At 37.9% G+C, this 19,049-nt stretch overlaps 1 protein-coding gene and 1 pseudogene across 14 annotated transcripts in view; both read right to left on the minus strand.

Moving 5' to 3' along the window:
- The window catches only part of RALYL (RALY RNA binding protein like), a 698,583-nt gene that overhangs the window by 476,199 nt on the left and 203,335 nt on the right, over nucleotides 1-19,049 (minus strand). The window lies entirely within an intron of this gene.
- LOC100961371 lies at nucleotides 10,592-11,913 on the minus strand (annotated as a pseudogene).

Consider the following 19,049-nt stretch of genomic DNA (forward strand, 5'->3'; position numbering starts at 1 on the left):
TGCCATTCTGTACACTTAAAATTCTGAGCATTTAACACTTCTTGTTGCATCTAAATCCAGATACAAAAACCTTCAAATCAAACTATTTACCTCATCTGAAATTTGCCTTGAATAATTCATAAGAAGGAAGAAAGATGGCAGTGAAGAAAACCGAAGAGAGTTTTAATGAACTCCAGAGTTTCAAAGCTAATAGCATAGAAGCTATTTCAGCTCCACCCCATCCTAGAAACAGAAGTCTTGGTCTCTCTTAACATTAAATACTGCCAGAAAACGGGAGGAGTACAGGGTTCAGCTTTCTCCTTGTCTGCGATTAATACAGGAGCAGCACTGCACAGATTACAGGAGAGACTTGTTTTTGGTGTGTCCAAAGAAACATCCGAACTCTTCATGTTCAAATGTCATGTTGCTTCATAAAACCTAATGGTATCTGGAGATTTTGTTTAAAAGAAGCTATAACAATCAATAAATGTAGTGGCTCTGGCCTACATTACACCAGCACCTGCTTACTTGTATGGCTTGGCTACTTTTGAAGACTTAGTTGGCATAACGGGCCATACTGGCTAGCCTGCCTATGTTAAAGGATTCACATTCTTCTCTAATAGGTGATCATCTCTGCAGGAATTTTCGGGAGAGTGAACCAGGAATTTCAACTAAATTATCATACTAGAAGTTATTTTTACAGTGTTATCACTATGTGGTTTTACATTAGTTTCCTTGAGTCTAACTAATGGTACGGGAACATGGCAGTGTTGAGGGAACGCCATTTCTGTGATTGGGTTATAAAAGAGATCATGACTTCACTCTCCTAGCTGACTTTTTCTATTCCCTTTTTGGCCTGCATTCTTTGAATGAAGAGGTCACACTGGAAAGGGTCATCTGTCCAGGAACAGAGGGTCAACAGGCAGCAAAAATCTGAGGTCCTTAACTACGTAAGGGAGAAGGAAGTAGATCCTTTGCCAGTTGAGCTTTCCAATGAGACGTCAGCCATGGCTGGCATCTTGATTGCAGCCTCGTGAGACGCTCCGAAGTAGACAGCCCAGCTAAGCAGTGCCTGGATTCCTGAGCTCAGCAGTGGTGAGATGATAAATGCCTGTTGTTTTGAGCAGCCGAACTTTAGGGTAATTTGTTACACAGCAATAGATAACAAATTACACTCCCCCATAAAAAGACTGTTTTAGTTGGCCCCATGTAACTTGCAAACAGCATAGTTCTTGAAACAGAAAGCAATGCTTTAACGTCAGTTGAGTACGTAAAAGAGTGAGTCAATGAAGGATGACTCACCTCTAAGGTCATTTGAAACATGAGCTTTTATTATTCTTACATATAGAACATAGTTTATTTATCACAGTCCTATCCACTTTACCAGAATAAAAGATATTCTGAATTTATTAACAAAGTTTTTTTTTCCTCCTCATCCCCCCTCCCTGCTCATCTTTACTGAGTTGCAACATAGTTACAAAAGATTCATCCACTGTGTAAGTGTACTACTTGTTAAATTTTAGCAACTGGGAAATAGCCACATACCCACAAACGTGGTCAAGACGGAGCACGTGCATCTCCTGAGAAGTTATCCTCTTGCCTCAGGCCATCATGCCCATTTCCCAACTCCTTCAGGCTCATCAGCTTTCTCTCACTATAGCTTTACAGATTCTGAAATTCCATATACAGAAATGTAGTTTTTAGTGATAGATGGCTGATTTGTGCTGCAAATGCAGTAAGGTTTAACTATATCTGTGCCCAAAAAGGAGCTGTGATTGAATATGTCTTTGTTTTTCTTTCATAATTCTATAGGGAGAGCTCTTAAATTGATTCAATCTACAAACAACTTATCTATAAGAAAAGAACTGAACACGTCCACTGGCATTTTTACTACCTGATCTTTAGTGCTTCTAAAGAGTGCTTCTGAAATTCCTCCAAGATCCCTGGGATCTATCCAGATATTTTTTCCTATATGCATTAAGAAAAAAATAAAAATGATTATTGTACTATATTAAACCATTCTGCAGTGGCCATTTATCAGAATGTTTTAAATTTAAAAACTGAAAGAAAGCTGAGGCTCTGGTGGAGCAGAAAAGGATTTCATATAGAAAGTTAGAATACTCTAGATTTTGCTACAACTTGGCATTTTTAAATTGGTTCTTGCTGATTAAATGTTCAACTCTCACACAATCAGCCTGTTTTCAGTGTCTGGTATCTCTCCTTCTGGCATGTAAGGAAAACGCCATCATCCAATAAAAATGGTAGAGACATTTCTTTTAATGTAAGCAGGGACAATGGACGTGGGAACCGCTGTGAGACCCACACAAACCTCTGCAGTCTGACTAGTTGTTAGGAGCAGCAGGATCAGCCATCTTTGAATTCCTGCAGTTTTTCATTAACAAATATTTATTGAGTTCTCACATGAGCTAGGCACTGCTTAACCACATGAAGCGTTTTCTTCACTCACTGGGGGAAAAAACTAATATTTAATAATTACTAGCAGGAGCCATTAAGCTATATATACCTTAATATACCTACAACATCAAAACTTGCTTTCAAGTTCCAAATATTTAAATAATTAACTACAGAGTTCTATTGCTGTCTGTTTTAACTTACAGACGCCTGATGGTATCCACACACAACTGATACTGGAGGTAAATAGCACAGTAAATGGAAGAGTAAACCGAGATCAGACTAAGGTAAAGGCTAATCAGGTTTTGGTTTTACTAAGTAAGTTTTGTGGCTCCAGGAAATATAACCTCTTCTAGTCCCAGTTTCTTCAGACGTAAATGAGTGCTTTCAGCGTAACAAGATGTGAAGCAAGATTTTTCCTGTTGCTTCACACATTTTGGTTACAGCCCTAAGAGTGAGAATAATAAGAGAAAAAAAATTAAAGAGCCGCCGCTAGGGTTTCCTAATGATCAGCGAAACTGGCTATCAATCCAGCACCTCTGGCCTCTCCACAGCAGAATTATGGAGTACTTTGGGAGAAAGAGAGTCAATCATTAAAGCAATGAGGTGTTATCCAAGGGAACAGAAGAGCTGTTGACTTACTTCCTCCCCTCACGAATGCTCCAATGGGTCTACTTTAAGGGGGACACTTACAGGCAGAGACAGTAGTGTCTCATTTCTGACCTTAGATTTGCCGAGCTACAGAAACGTACAGGCAAATCTCTCCAAAACCACTGTGACAAGTAGATTCTGAAACAAGCTGACACGTGGCCCATAGAATTTGGGGGATCATAGGAACATGGCTCTAGTCCCTCCTGGAGAATTTAGAAGGCATTCTGCTGGCTAGAGCAGTCTATACCAGCAGGGTGCAAGGAGCAAAGACAGCAGACTGGGCAGACCCATATTGGTAGGCATGAAAAGACTGTCTGCCTTTCCACTGATTCAGGGCATCCCACAGTAAGTAATCTGCTACCTTTATGAGATCTCACCAAAAGAACTACTTCTCAAAGTAAAGGAACTCCAGCAGTAGGAGGTGCCGGGATGCTGCTGAGGGCTGGGGCTGGGTGGTAGCAAAACCGAGTATGTCCCTGGTCAGAAGGAAGAGGTTCCATACAGCACTGGTGAGGGTGAGGGGAGGTGCTCTGAATAGCTCACAACTCTAGCCCACCAGGCAGCCAGACTGCCGGCAACAGAGACACTGATTCTGAGAAAGAAGATGAAATACCATCAAATCAAAAACTATACTGCAGTATAGCACTAGAGATAAGTCCCAGGCCTGAACTGAGAGGCCTGTTGAGCGAGTTCGCATTTTATTTAAATGAAGTCCAGCCTGGAAAATTTAATAACTGAAAATAAGTTTTAATTATTGAAATTAAGTTGTGTTCATAACCAAAGATCAGAAAAAACCATGGTCTTTGCTTGAGATGTATCGAACCACAGGGTCAAAAAACTTGACAACATCGTTGAAGAGGAAAATTAAAAGAGATTTTTGGCTTTGAGTTTAGGCCATTCAGTAAAATCATTACATAAGGATTACAGATAATACACATTAAGCACCTACCATAGCACTTGGCACACAGAAAATGATTTTAATAAACATGAGTTATTGTTAGTTTTATTACCGTGTCTCTGGCACTATTAGTTACTCTGCTTACATACATTACATCTAATTCTTACAATAAATCTACATGGTAGCTATTATTATGTTCATTTTTTAGATGAAGAAAAAGAGGAAACAAAAATGAAAGAGGCAGTCTAGTCTCTACCCTTGGAGGCATAATCTAAGGGAACCAGGAAATCAATAGTAGTCATGGCTAAGATAGAGATCGCACAAAATGCCATTTGAGGCCAAATCAGATGATATTTAAGCTTTTCCGAAGAATCTTGCCCAACAAGAGGAGTCAGTTATTTGGTAGGAAGGAGAAATAATGTACAAGAGGTTTCAAATGCTGGAGCAAGGAAGAGAACTAGCAAGAACAGAAGGAAGGGGAGGCAGGATGGAGGGAAATTATGGAAGGCCTTGGAACCTTCCTTGGTGTGCCCTGAAGACCATGTGGGGCGAAGAGATGAATCTGAGTGAAGAGGTGGCCAGTGTAGTGTGGGGCTCACTACTCCTACCATTGCTCACTGAAGTCTGACAGCTCCCAGTTGTTGAATCAGGCAAATCTGTGAACTCTCTGATCTCCAGTGTCTTCATCTGCAATGACCTTTAGTGTCCTTGTCTTTAAAATAGAATAAAGGAAATAAGGCCTACCCCAGGAACTGTATTGAAGTGCTAAGTCACAAGTAGTAAGCAAGTCTTCTATGAGGAGCTCAAAAACTGAAAATGCCAACCAAATCTCCCCAGTTTTTGTTAAAATTAACAATTTTATTACCACCAATTAAATTTCCCCTCTGGATGTTGATGTATGTTAGGCATCAAATACACACACACACACACAAACACACACACACACACATACACACACACACATATATATATATTTTTTTTGGTAGAGACAGAGTCTCACTTTATCGCCCTGGGTAGAGTGCCGTGGCGTCACAGCTCATAGCAACCTCCAACTCCTGGGCTTAGGTGATTCTCTTGCCTCAGCCTCCCAAGGCTGGGACTACAGGTGCCCACCACAATGCCCAGCTATTTTTGTTGTTGTTGTTGTTGCAGTTTGGCTGGGGCCGGGTTTGCACCCACCACCCTTGGTATATGGGGCTGGCGCCCTACCCACGGAGCCATAGGCGCCGCCCCAAATAAATATCTTTTTAAAAGTCTTCTTTGTATTAGTCTAAAACTTTTGGGGCTAGATTTTAAAATTTATATTCCTGATATATGTTCTGACAAAGGGGAAAGTAGAAAAATGTGGCAGGAAAGTCAGGATGGATAAGGGCACAGGCTAACCATGAAGGCTTCACTTGAAGTTCCCAGAGTGGCAACAGTACTTACAGGTTTGGAGCTTTGGGCAATTACAGCAAATTCTTGATTGCGGTCTATCTCTTTCCTCTAGAAATATGCAGTGACCTGGTGACCTAATTCAACTATCACAAAAGACTGAGCTTTGACAGAATGACCCTCTTTCCTGAGTAGATCTTTATACTTCTTTGTATAAATGCCAAGAAAAAGACAGAAAGAGAGAGAGAAGGTAAGTTGTCAGGGTGAAATATAAGAAAACCATCTGAAGAGGCAGCAGAATGATATAGAAAGAAGAGTATGGCATCTTGGTCCTGGAATTAATTCCTCATCCTATCATCCAAGATGAGGAAGGTGAGTGATGAACTCGGGCCAGCCATTGATCGGTTCATTGGGTGCAGTTTGTGCGATGCCTGCCATTTACGTAACTTCAAAGGACAGCTCTGACAGGTGCTGATAGGAAAGCCAGAATTCAGGGATGAAGAGGACTCACACACTGAGGACCTGTTTAGTCAAGTTCAGAGAAAAAGAGAATCCATCTCGAGAAAAGGCATGTGAAAGATTCCAGGAAAGGAGTAACAAAGAATGAAGAAAGGAGTTGGGTGGAAATGTTTTCAATTTTCTCCATTCAATATGATGTTGGCTGTGAGTTTGCTGTAGATGGCCTCTATTAGTTTAAGAAATGATACATCTAAGCCTATTTTTTAAAGTGTTCTGATCATGAACGGATACTAGATATTATTAAAGGCTTTGCGATATCATCTAATTCCAGTAAAACTAGCCCACATCACAAAATCCCAGAACTATAGATGTTGCTACAGATGTGGAGAGAAGGGAACACTTTTACACTGCTGGTGGGAATGCAAGCTAATATGGCCTTTTGGGAAAAAAGTTTGGAGAATACTCAAGGAACTAAAAGTAGACTTACTGTTTCAATCTGCAATTCCTCTATTAGGTATATATACCCAGATGATCAAAAATCTTTTTACAACAAAGACATCTGCACCAGAATGTTTATTGTAGCCCAATTCATAATTGCTTAGTCATGGAAGCAGCCAAGTGCCCATTGACCCATGAACGGATTAACAAATTATGGTATATGTACACCACAGAATACTATGCAGCCATAAAAAAGATGGAGACTTTACATCTTTTATGTTTACCTGGATGAAGCTGGAACATATTCTTCTTAGTAAAGTACCTCAAGAATGGAATAAGAAGTATCCAATGTGCTCAATACTATTTGAAACCAATGTATAATCACCTACACATTCATACAAATGATAAAACACAACTATAGTCCAGAAAGAAGGAGGGAAGAAGAGAAAGAGAGGAGAGGAGGGGGGAAGGTGGGAGGAGAGAAGGTATTTGGTGAGAACTTACCTAATGTGCACAATACAATGGTACATTTCTACTTCATTAAGAGTAGAGTATAAATGTCTTCTACAACAAATAACTGAGGTGATGGTTATGTTAAACCATTTGATGTAAGCATTCCACATTGCCTATCAAATAAGCACATTATACCCCATAAATGCATTAATATACACAATTATAACTTAATAAAAAGAGAAGAAAAGAAAAGGACAAAAGGAGTTGTGTGGTGCTTCAGAATGATGCAGCTATTTGCACAAAGCTTAGGAAGCTAAGAACCCCATCCAAGTTCACCAAGAGCAGATGGTCAGGGAATCAGAGTTCTATCCTGTGTTCTAAAACTGTCCTTCACAGATTATACAAAGTATAGTACCTAAGGCTCATTTCTATTCTAATCTTTATTCTCATATGATTAGATGGTTTTAGAAGAAATAATGCTACATAGCTAAAATTTGGGTTGTCCAAAAATCCATTTTTATAGCTCTTAGAAGTTGATTACTTTTAACTTCTTACACTGAATACTCTAATCAGCAATGTTGGTATTCTTTAAGATGACTGGAAAGTACGAGTAGTATAGTATTGTATCAATTAAATTTGGGGGGGAATAGTAATTTTAAGATATTTAAGTGGAACATGTGATTACTCATGTATATGAAAAATGTCGTAATATAGGCTGTATAACTAAAGAGAAAGGCTGACCACACTATTGGCTTTTGCTTTACTTTCCTGCATGTTACAGGGTGGGAGAAAGTGATCATAAAACCTATAATACCAATGAGATTGTAGCTCTCTCATTTTCATTATTATTCCAAAGGACCCCCCCCCCCCCCGCCAAAATGCAAACATTGGTGTAGTACTAATTTGGTGAAAGAATCGAGTATAGGCATAGGAAGTTTCAAGAATTATGAGAACTTTGACACAACAGTTTTAGGTGTGGTTGGTATCAAGCCCTAATTTTAAGCTCCACTAAATAATGAGGCTAATGTTACTATCTTCTTATAATACTTTCAATATTTAGTTTGATTCCTAGGACAGATTGGGGCTAGTGCATAGAGCCCATGGGCAGGGTTTATTAGAGAGTTGGAACTCACAGTGAGAAAAGATGAAGGAGGAAGAAGAATGTGACTTACTGTTAAGTTTCTATATGGTACTTTACCTGATGGAATAATTTCATTGCACCCATGTAAAATGGGAGAAAAGCAGCTATGAAATCAAAAAGAGAGGAAAAAACCCTCACAAGTATAATGATCCTTGAAATGTGTATTAGTCTTCATCCAGAGTTCAAAGAATATCCGTAATAGAAACAATATTACGCTTTCATAAAAATGTATTTGTCATTGATTAAAATGTGAGTCATATGATAAAAATCTTGTGGGACAAGCTCTATAGGAATTAGAAGAGTAACATGATAAATGGAAATGGAAAATCGCTCCAGGTTCATATAGAGGGCACTGTATAATCATAATGATGATAGCCTGCATTTGTAAAGGATTTTAGTTTCAAAGTGCTTCCGTACCCATCATCTCTTCTGATCCTTACAACAACCCTGTGAGGAGGTAGGGCAAGAATTATCATCCTCATTTTAAAGGAAAAGAAACTTTACATCTTTTTCAAATAGGTGATTTTATATTTAAAGTGATTGTATACCATCTTCCCCTTCTTGATATAAGTGGCATTATAAACTATTTTATAAAAATGAGAGTTAATATTAAATAAAATTTACAAGATGAAAATTTCCTACAAAAATAGGCACAGTTAAAGACTAAAACCATGTGCACTGGTATATACATTTGAGATGGTATGGAGGACTGGAACGTTATTTTGCATAACATAGTTTAAGTCGCTTCCCTCTTCTTTGGGACATTCCCATGTAACTATCTGGCTATCATCTCAGATTTCACGTATGGGACATGTTCCCTCATCTCTCAATTTTCAGTCTTGATGTGTAGCACCTCTGTTCATTTCTTTACCCAGGTTTGATACCTTGGTCTCATTCTGATCACCTCTTTTTAACTTAACATCTGAAATCATTCACTGCAGCTTCTTTTTTCTTCTATTCATTCCTGCTGTCTCCTCCTTACCCAAGTTCTCCTTGACTCAGTTCCACATGGACCTTCAGTTTCCCCACATTTCACTCTACCTTAGGGACTGCAGTTCACCACCAGTGGATCCTCAGAAGCATTCGTTAGATTCCTATTTTCTTTAATTCCTAAAATAAAAAGCACTTTGACTGCCTTTCAGAATCCATTCTGTCTAAATGAAATGCCAGCCAATTTCCAACATTTTCAAATACACTCTTTTTTAAAGAGCCCTGGACCTCCCCCCCAGCACCTTCAATAAGTGTATGATCTTTACTTCCTGTCTTGGTCCATTCATGTGGAGGTTAAAGTTCCCCCCTATTTTTGGTAAATATTTTTTCTCTCAATTTACCCAACTATCACTTCCATGATTATATTCTTCATGAAAGACACTTTTCTGATTTCCTACATGATTTATATTCTGTGATATTCAAGTGGAATTAATTATACAAATTGTCGTACTGATACAGATCCACGTGTATTAATACGTATCTTCAGTTATACTGAAGGCCTCTAACAGAAGGCAATATGTTTAACTTTTTATTATCTATTACTAATTATCACAGGTACATGATCAATGTAATCTTTATAGGATAAATACCCTGGGGCATCAAGCAGTGATATAAGTAGGGTATTTAGTTAATAACTATATCAAAAGACTGAAAATGAAATGCTTGAAAATAAATGCATTTATTCACGTCAACCAGACATTATGTTAAAAGTTGAGACTATAATAGTTACAAGATGAACCTGCCGCCTACCCTCACTGAGCTTATGGTCGACAACTATGGAGACTCTGGAGGAAACAAGTTAATAAATATCCTGAGTGGGGAATTCTGAATATGCACCATCCTTTGAAGTCACAAAGATACACAAAAGATACGATCAGTCTTCATACTGTAAAAAACCCATAAATGAAACAACCCTTTCTGCTTCATGAAGGGTTAAGGAGTATTTCTGCTTTACATGTAGGGTAGCACAGGGACCAGAAATAGTTCAATATTATTATGAAATATGAAAATAAGTGAAATGCTTGGCATTTCAAGTTGGCAGCTGGAGGCAAGATGATTTATAATTCAGTGATATATATTTTTCTATTCATCAAACACCGTATGCATAATAACATTTCATTTTTAAGTAGAAATGAATAATTACAATTATTCTAATAAGCATACAAAATAGCTTGGGGAACTTTAAAATTTTGGTTATTCACTAAAGGAATAAATAAATTATGTCAATTTTAGTTAATTCTTCAAATTTATACAGTAATATTGAATTTAACTTGCAAATGTTTGATAATCCAAACCATCATAGAACAATCTGCTTAGTTGATGCATTTTCTTTATGCATCAGTATGTATTATGTAAAGACTTTTGCAAGATGAACACTTACTTAGGAATCTTAAACCATAAAAAATTACTGATGACAACCTTAAGAATAACTATTTCAAAATAATTATTTCAGTCATATTTCAATTAAAAAAAACCATCCCTGCAGTATTTTTTATCACAGTGCTGGCTTAATGTTCATAAAGAACATATATTTAATTACCATTCCAAATATATTTTAACCAGCACATGCTCATCTTTTGATATTGTTATGAATGACATTTTCAATCATTATAATACAAAAAATGTAATGTAAACAATAAATACATTGTTGATGATATTAATTTGATTATATAATTAATTTAGAGGGATTCAACAACCACATTAGACAGAGATTATATTTCCAATCATCAATAAAATACATATTATCAACCCTTTACCCTAATGTTTCATTTTTTTTTCCCCCATTGGCCTCTGAACTCTTTATTGGTATAAGGACATGCTGCTCTATTGCCTCAGTGTCTCAGAACTTTGGTGTCGTTGGTCTCAGACACTACTTTGCCGTCCACCATCCTGCGGGTGGTGGTCTTTTGGATGGTTTGCATGGAGTTGCTGCTGTCCAGGGCATCACCAAGGTTGAAGTCCTCCCCATCTTCCAACAGACGGCAGTAGGTGGCGATCTCAACCTCTAGCTTGACCTTGATGTTCAGCAGTGCCTCATACTCCTGGGCCTGGCACTGGCCCGGGTCTGTGCCAGCTCTGGCTCCAAATGCAGCAGGACTCCATTGAGTTGCTCCATCTGCCTGGCGTAGCGGGCCTCTACCTCCCTCAGGCTGTCCTCCAACCTGGACTTCTGATTTCTCATGGAGTCCAGTTCAATCTCCAAGGACTGGACTGTATGCTTCAGCTCTGTGAGCATTGTCTTAGCAGCTCCGACTTCAGCAAACTGTGAGGTGACCACTGAGGTGCTCTCCTCAGTCTGCTGGGACCAAGTCTTGACCAGCTCTTCTTGGTTCTTCCAAGCTAGCTCGTCATACTGGGCCCGCATGTCTGCCATGATCTTGCTCAGGTCCTGGGATTTGGGAGCATCTACCTCATGGTCAACCCAGAGCTCCAATCTGGGCTTGTAGGACTTTTACTTCCTCCTCGTGGTTCTTCTTCATGAAGAGGAGCTCCTCCTTGAGAGCCTCCATCTCTGACTCCAGCTGCAGTCCAGTGATATTGGTGTCATCAATGACCTTGTGGAGCCCATGGATGTCACTCTCCACAGATTGGCCATGGCCAGTTCTGTCTCATACTTGACTCTAAAGTCATCAGCAGCAAGACGGGCACTGTCAATCTGCAGAATAATGTGGACATTGTCCACAGAATTGGCAAAGATCTGAGCCCTCAGGTCCTCTATGGTCTTGAAGTAATGCACCCAGTCTCTGACCCGGGGCCCCTTCTTCTCCAGGTGTTCCCAGATTTTGCTCTCCAGCCTCTGATTATCAGTCTCCAGGTTCCTCACTCTGTCCAGGTAGGAGGCCAGGTGATCGTTCAGTTCTTGCATGGTCTCCTTCTCGGTCTGGATGCCCCCTATTCCCGCCAGCCCCCCGGCCATCCCCGTGGCCAGGCTCCCGGACTCTCAGCTGCCCCGGAAGCTGGTGGAGCGGGACATGGAGATCCGGGAGCCAGAGCCCCCAGCGCCTGCATAGACACTGGTTGTGCTGCTGGCGGGCTGGACACTGTAGCTGGGCGTCTAGACTTAGCCCAGGGACCGGTAATTGCTGGAGAAGGTGGTGGAACTAGTAGTAAAGGACATGATGTCAGAAGAGGAGAGGACAAGACCTGGGCGGGCTGCTACCCTAATGTTTCAAAGATGATTTCTATTTTTCCCTATATACAGACTAATTACATGGTGGAACCTTTCTAAGTTGACCACCCAGGGGACTGTAACAAACTGGAGGTGGTCAACATAAGGAACTAAGCCTACTGGACCGATATGTACAGTTGAAAATTAGGTCAACTGAAGGAGGTTCTACTGCATTTAGAGGAAGAAACAGCAAGGAATAAACTATACATAGCTGGAAAGACAATCAATGGAAAATAATGTCACAGAACTAATAAAATGTTAGATGCATCAGGAAGAATAAATCAGGTGAGAGATGAAAACAAATTAATTGATTTAGAACTAGCTCATAGGTAAGCTTACTTCAGTTTGAGTACTCTGGGTAGAGGTGAGGGCAAGTTCACGAAATCTTTCCTATGGCTTCAAAAGTGTACCAGCTTAGGCTGGGAGGATGGGGGCTATTTGGGGGGATCCAGCCTAATGCGTAATACAATGATACATTTCCAAACTATTAAGAATAGAGCATGAATGTTTTTTACCACAAAACAAGTGTTTTTACCACAACAAACAAGCAAGCAAGGAAATGGTTATGTTAATCATCAGATGTAAGCATTCCACACTGTGTATCAAATCGGCACATTATACCCCATAAATATTTTAATGTACACAATTATGATTTAATAAAGAATATTTAAGAAGTGGACCAGCTTGAGGACAAATGTCAGTTAAAGGAAATGCAGGGAAAATAAGCGTGTTTGTAATCAGAGAATGTGAAAATAGCAGGAAAAAAGGAAATAGAAACTCAAAAAATGAAATAGATTAAGCAATGGAGTAAGATTTTGAAAGAGGTAAAATGATGAAAATGAGGGAACCAGCAGAAAATCAGTATTAAGAAGGACAAGGAGGAATGTTGGAACAAGAAGCTATCCACATAGAAAATAGTAAAATTAGATCTTGACTATATTTCACACAGATAGACACATATGCACAATTCAGAGTGGATTAAAGACGTAAATGTATATAGCAAAACTTTAAAATCATAGAAGATAACTGGGAACATGTGACTTTTATGGAGAAGGATGCTTAACTGCCCTCATCAAGGTTGGAGACAGAGCTGTTTCTGGGTCATCTCTCTGGGAGATTTCTTGATTTTCCTGTACTTGATGAAATCTGGTTCGTTTGTAACATAAATGTTAGGAAGGGGGTCCTCTTTTTGCTGACTTGGTCTCATCCTGACTGTTGGCACAATGTTGGATCTTCTGAACTTAGTTACATCTTCCATCCACCTTCTACGTAAGGCACCCAGCCCTCAGATTCTATGGGAGGACCCCTCAGGCTCAGTCATCTGGGCCTTGACACAGGTCAACTACTTCTCAATACAGATATCATGCCGTCCACCATGATGCAGGCAGAAACTTCTGTATTCCCCAAGGACACATTGGGATAGCTAATTTGTATTTATTTATTTTAAAATTTGCTACCATTTTTAATTTTATAAAAATAAAAATAACATTATTTTTACAGGTACATAATAGTTGTATATTTATATGATACATATGATGTTTTGATACAGAAATACAAGGTGAATTAATCAAACCAGAATAATTGGGGTACCCATCACTTTAGGCATTTATCATTCCCTTTGCATTAGGAACATTCCAATTCCACTCTTTTAGTTGTTTTAAATTATGCCCCAACTTTTTATTGTTTTATTGCACTTTCAAATATTGTTCATCCTCTATAACTAATAACATTTTTTGCACCAATTAAGAATCCACACTTTATCCCTACCCCTCTCCCTATTACCCTTCCCTGCCTCTGGTAATCGTTATTATATTATGTCTCCATAAGATTGATTGTTTTTAATATTTAGCTACTATGTATGAATAAGAACATGTGAGATTTATCTTTCTTTGCTTGACTTGTTTCATTTAATGTAATGTTCTTCTGTTCCATCTATGTTGTTGCAAATGGCAAGATTTCGTTCTTTTTTATGTCTCTATAATAATCCATTACATATATGGTACCAAAATTTCTTTAACCATGCATCCATGGAGGAAATCTTGGGTTGATTCCAGACTTGACTGTTGTGAATGGTGCCACAATAAACATAGGAGTGAAGGCATCTTTTCAGTATGCTTAATTTTCTTCTTTTGGATATATACCTAGTAGCAGGATTGGTGGATCATTTCATAGTTCTGTTTTTAGTTTTCTGAGGAACCTTCATACTGTCCTCCACAGTGTCTGCACCAATTTACATTCCCACCAGCAGTGCACAAGGAATTCCCTTTCTCCACAAGAGGTTGGTAATTTAGAGGTTCTCTGTGCTAAGCATTTCATGAAACACCTTTCTATTCTTATGGGACAGTACCATTGAAGTTGGATTATCCTAAACAGTTGCAATCTGCTCCTCAAAACAGGAAACATAAGTATATTTTTCCTTTGGTTCTTCACTTCTAAGATTTGAAACAGGCAGAGACATGTGCCTAGCTAATTTCTCCTTTTCTTCTACATCCTAAAGGAACAGAAAGAGTAAGCATTGCCATTTCTCTTCCAATCTGAATCTTTCTTATTTCATCTGGTCATCATTCCTTGAGGCAAGAAGCCTGATGGCCTAATAACCTTGTGTGGCACCATGTCCATAATAAACCTATCTCTCCAATGTAAGTCCCAAAAGTTGTCTCTATATATCAGACTATGGGGCAACTAATAACGAGAAATTACCGGAGGGAAATACATTGGCTTATATCTCAGACATATTATGCCTATCTCATATATTTTAAAGAAATAAATGACAGGCCTTGATAATAGACTGGATGTGAGGAGTGAGCCGATGAGAAACAGGTCCCATTCTTTCCATTTTGCAGATGATAAACCATAATTTTAAAGGAGTCTAGTAACTATACAATAGCAAATGAAGCAAAAGCAGAATTCAATAAGGCTTAACACAAAAATTCAAATTATTTTTAGAGTAGTAAAGCATTATCTAATATTTTGAGAAGCACACAGATTATTCCCATTAAAATGTCTTATTACCTGATGGGTTAATAAATACAACACAATACTCCAGACCTTTACGAAATCAGTTTCTTCATGAAAATCTTCAATGTAAATTTTCCAACCTTCATGTGATTAAAGTCAATACAAGGCATATTTTCTTAAACCTTAAAGGAAGGTACATTTTTTTTTCCTCTGTGACCCTGAGAAAACCAAAGCTAAGATTTTCCAGATTTGGCAAATGCCCTTAGGATAAAACCAACTTTTTTTCTCTGAATTCTTGTCCATATTTACATTTTGGCCTAAAGGACTATTCCCTTGTTTGTACTTCTATACTTTTGGATGGTTTTTACATTTTATCTCTTCTTTTTATTTGTTTTTAGTGGAAGAAGTAGCCTTAAAATCTAGTCTAGTCTATTCCTGGAAATGAGAGTATAGTTTAAATGAAAACATTTTGTTTCATAAGCTAGCATGTGTAGAAATGTTTTCCAACAAAATTATTACTAGGATGGTTTCAATTAAAATATATTATTAAAGCTACTATCAGGAATAACTCTGAAGATACTATCATTGTAATACGAATGGTAGAAAATAGTACTGTATTTATAAGTACTTTTATGCATTATTTTCATAACTATTGACCTCACTGGATAAGTGTGAAAGTTGTATAATCAGTCAAGGTAACATAAGCTACTATGTTTAAATCTGTGGAAAACACCTACCTTGACACTGCTATTATTGATAATGTTACAATTATTAAATAAATAATCTTGACTGACTAATCCACTGGGAGAATACTAAAATCTTATCTTTCCAATGCCTCTCACGGTGAGATTTCTTGGTAATTAAAATCCTCAAGAACAACTGGAATTTTTTAAGGTTCTGCTCAAATGTAAATTTTCTTCTTCTGGATTGAAGCCTTGTCTAAGTGAGAAAGTGGCTTGGGACATATCCACAGGCTGCAGAGCACTGAGCTGCGTCTGAGCAACAGAGTAACGAAAAGCAAAGCAGGGATCAAGAGAAGTGGCTTTCAAGAGCAAAAATGAACTTGAAAGCAGTTCAAAGTGAAGGAGAAAAAGTAGAAATACAGAACTACAACACCTGGTCTGGCACATGGTGAAAATTCCATAAATAGGAATGTTGCATAAATTCATGTGAAACTGTAGAGTACAATGCCAGTCACCATACAACCCACGTAACAGCAAACTTAAAGCAAAGTTAAGATGCTTTATTTAGCTCTGAGGGTAAGTAAAAACAAAACAGAGAAAATGAGTATCTTAAGGATAGAAGTTTCCATCTCAAAAAAGGTACACTAGCTAAATCATATGTGAATCATATTATCATAATTCTAGATTCTGCTCAATATTACAAACAGTTATAGTTTACAAGTATGCATTTTCCCCACTTTATCAATAAATACCTCTGCCCCAACTGTAGTGGGATTTTATAAAGGTCAATTCTCCAGTCTTCCAAACTCACCTATTGTTCTCAAGGGGATGTTAGTGTGCCTCTGAAATTGAGTTTTAAATGTGCATATATTATTTATTCATAAGTGCCTTAAAATATACATAAAACTGAAGAAATAACAAAATGAAACTCTCAGATCCACATTTATTTTTGGAAATGTTACAAATCTGCCTAATTTGCAAATTATATGTATATATAGAAAAAGTTAAATAGTGTAAGTTTCTTTCAATACTCTAAGTTTGAAGCAACAGAAAGAGTGACTGATCCTATAAGATGTTATTTAAACATAATAAAATTTATTGTAGTTTACAGAGAATTGAGAAGGTGTAAAGGGAAATAAGCATAGACATTACCTTGACGGTAAAACTATTTATTCAATGAAAATATTTCATTGATTCCCATTTGATTCCCATTGATTCCCATTCCCAAGATTAACTAGAGAATAAAACACAGTTCATCTATCCAAGCAACCATTTTAAGATCATGTGTTCTAGAAAGAAGAAATTGTATGAAACATTGCTTCAAAGGCACCAAATTAGCAAGATTATTTAGTCAATATGTTTATTTCTTAAATTCAATAAATCACAGGAAAATTTTCACATCTCTGTCTCCCATCTACTGTTCACTTCTTTAGGATAGCAGACACTGGCAACTAGGAATACTGCCAACTTATTTGTATCTTGAAAATTTTGCAGAGCTCTAGGCTAAGCTTAAGGTCAGTGACCACTAGTTTTATGAAGCTGGTGTTTTGATATTTGTTTGCTCTGAATTTTCAATCTTCACATGAAAATAATCTCATTTTCCTTGTTAGTTGGGTGAATGGAATGTATTTGAGGAGTGTGGGTAGATAAAACGTGCGACTTCTTTGAGAAACACAGAAAAGGACTGTTTCCCATGTTCCAGGAAAGTAAAACAAAACCTATTTCTTTCTTTTTTGTTTTGTTGTTGCAGTTGTCATTGTTATTTAGCTGCCCCAGGCCAGGTTCAAACCTGCCACCCTTGGTGTATGTGGCTGGCGCCGTAACCACTGTGCTACAGGCGCCAAGCCAACAAAACCTATCTCTAAAGGAATAATTTTTTGTCTATTTGAAAACCGATAGGCACACATTTCTCTTTCCCTCAGACTATGAAAGGTTGTATTGTCCATACAGAAAAATGTATTGTAGAAAAACAGTAACCCTTAATGATACCATCCCAAATGTCAGTACTGTTTGTCAAAGGAATATGTGCAGTTTCCCTTAATAACTCATTATAAACATGACTATGCCATCCAATAATTTATTTTCCACTCTCTTCAAGATTCTATTTATTATTTAGCCTTCATGACATTTTTTAGGGTCATAAAATCCGTACAAACTTTGTTAAGTCAGGGTGTCCCAAACTTGCCTGCTCACAGGACTCCCTTAGGAAACTTGATTCAGACTCCTGGGCCCGTAATAAACTGAACTTTTCCCTCACACCCTTCATAGTACATAAAATAAATGACCTAGAATCCCCTGATCTAAGCATAATTTTTTCATAAACGATTTCAGGATTTGGTAACTACATCTGCTTTCAGTCTATCGGTGCCAGCCATAGTTTCATTAACTTTATCTGCCTCTTATTCCTATATTTTAGATTACTTTATATCCTTTCCTAACTTGTGAACAAAACTGTTCATTGCAGTGGCTCTTTTTCACCTTCACTGTATTTTTTACATCTAAGACCCAAGGTTGGACACAGTGTTCCAGGTAGGGTACATTGACTTTACTGGACACTTCTCCCTTGTCTAATTCTATTCTTTGCCAAGGTCAATGATGTTGAATTGAAGAATCAAGTTGGCCCCCAAGGTCAGAAGCTAGTATCAAATTTAATCAGAAAGATAGGAAGATAATCTCAATGCAGAAGAAATAAAGAAACTCATGAGCATCAGGGTTAAGTGAATGTACAGTGAGGTTTGCTCCAACCTGGGCCCATTTCTCCTTGGCTTTGACTACTCTGCTATCACCAGGTTCCAGTAATTAAATTTCTTTTATTTCAGTAATTTGAGATTAAGTCTTGACAGCTTGCCAGTTACCCTGCTTCTTCAATTGGAGATGTCATTCCTTATACATGCCAGCCTCTCATGTTATAGATTTTTATCTTTCTCTTACTCCTTGTAATGCGTTCCTCTGTGTGTCAGGAATTGCCTCTGATGTGGGCAGTTAAGTGGCAACCTTGCAAGACTCACACATTTTGCCTGATTCCAAAGCATTATTTTGTTTGTTAACAATAAGACTCTCACACAATTTTATTTTCTTCACTCAGATACACTTGAAATATTTCTGGTTACCTGAAAATCCTAAGTATCATCTAACAAAATATAAATTTTACTGGGCACACACTATCAGATCTTTATACACACACACACACACACATATATATATCAGATACACACACATACACATATATATATGTGTATGTGTGTGTATGTTCCAGGGAAATAAAATACTTCCCAATACTGAACCTTAGTTCAAATTGTCCCATGCAAACAAGTTCGTGTTTTAGCTCGTTTCTTGCCTGTAAGTCAATTTTCTACCTGTGACAACATAAGCCACCGTATGGTGACTTAAATTTTAAACGACCTTTGGTGTGATCCCTTTATAAAGGGCTCCTTAAAGCTGCAA

This window comes from Otolemur garnettii, unplaced genomic scaffold (genome assembly GCF_000181295.1).
Source record: "Otolemur garnettii isolate 467f Iridium unplaced genomic scaffold, OtoGar3 scaffold00004, whole genome shotgun sequence".
Lineage (NCBI taxonomy): Eukaryota > Metazoa > Chordata > Mammalia > Primates > Galagidae > Otolemur > Otolemur garnettii.